This window comes from Mastomys coucha, unplaced genomic scaffold, assembly GCF_008632895.1.
Source record: "Mastomys coucha isolate ucsf_1 unplaced genomic scaffold, UCSF_Mcou_1 pScaffold5, whole genome shotgun sequence".
Lineage (NCBI taxonomy): Eukaryota > Metazoa > Chordata > Mammalia > Rodentia > Muridae > Mastomys > Mastomys coucha.
The window spans coordinates 28,300,236-28,301,228 of NW_022196911.1; positions in this window are offsets into that span (position 1 = coordinate 28,300,236).

The following is a 993-nucleotide window of genomic DNA, read 5'->3' on the forward strand; positions in this document are numbered from 1 at the left end:
CCAGCTGTCTGTTTTTCTGAAGTAAGTTTGGCACTCGTGATTGAGACGAGTCTTTTTGTGTGTATTTTATGACCAGTCCATCTCGGCAGCCGTGGCAGGCACTAGCAGAGAGACTCTGTGATTTGGCTTTGATTATCTGTGCACCTGATGTTTGTTACTGGGCCCAGTTGTCTTTCTCAGTGTCATGGACCTGAAAAGGTGGATGTCTGTGTGGTGACTGATTTTGTGTGTGTGCTTGGACCTTGGACTGACGACTTACACCCCCCTTGACTGATGGATGGTGTTGGAGCTGGAGCCACTGCCGCTGGGTCTTTGGGCTGCTCCTGGGGAAACCAGGAATAAAAAATGGTGTCGGCAGGAATCCTGTGGTCCCGGGTTTCCCGAGAGGGTAGTCAGAAACATGGAATCGGCCCCATAGTTGCCAAAGCGTTAGAGTCAGGGGCCTGGACCCAGGTGCTGCAGTAGCAGTTCTTTCCGGCCCAGATCCAGATCCCTGGCCTTTTCCCCATCCAGGCTGGCCACCTGGATGGCGACCCCAGCCTCAACCCCAGACATAAGCTGAGGCAGAAAGGTTATGTCTGTGGAGCTGGCTCTGGGGGAGGCCCAGTAGCCGATCCGCTGCACCAAGCCATGCGGGCTGCTGGAGACGAATTTGAGACCTGCTTCTGCCATACCATCTCTGACCTGCTGCTCAGCTATGTGACCCCAGGCTCAGCCCAGCAATGCTACACCCAGGTATCCCACAAACTTTTCCAAGGGGGCCCCAACTGGGGCCGTCGTGTGACATTCTTTGTCTTTGGGGCTGTCTTATGTGTTAACATAGCAATAGAGCCATTGGTGGAACAAGTGCAAGATTAAATGGTGGTCTACCTAGAGATATGCCTGGCTAACTGGGTCTACAGCAGTGGGTACTGGGCAGAGTCCAAACACTATACAAGGACAGGGCCCTGGAGGAGGCATGTCTGCGGGAGGGACAGCTACTGCTTTGAAGCC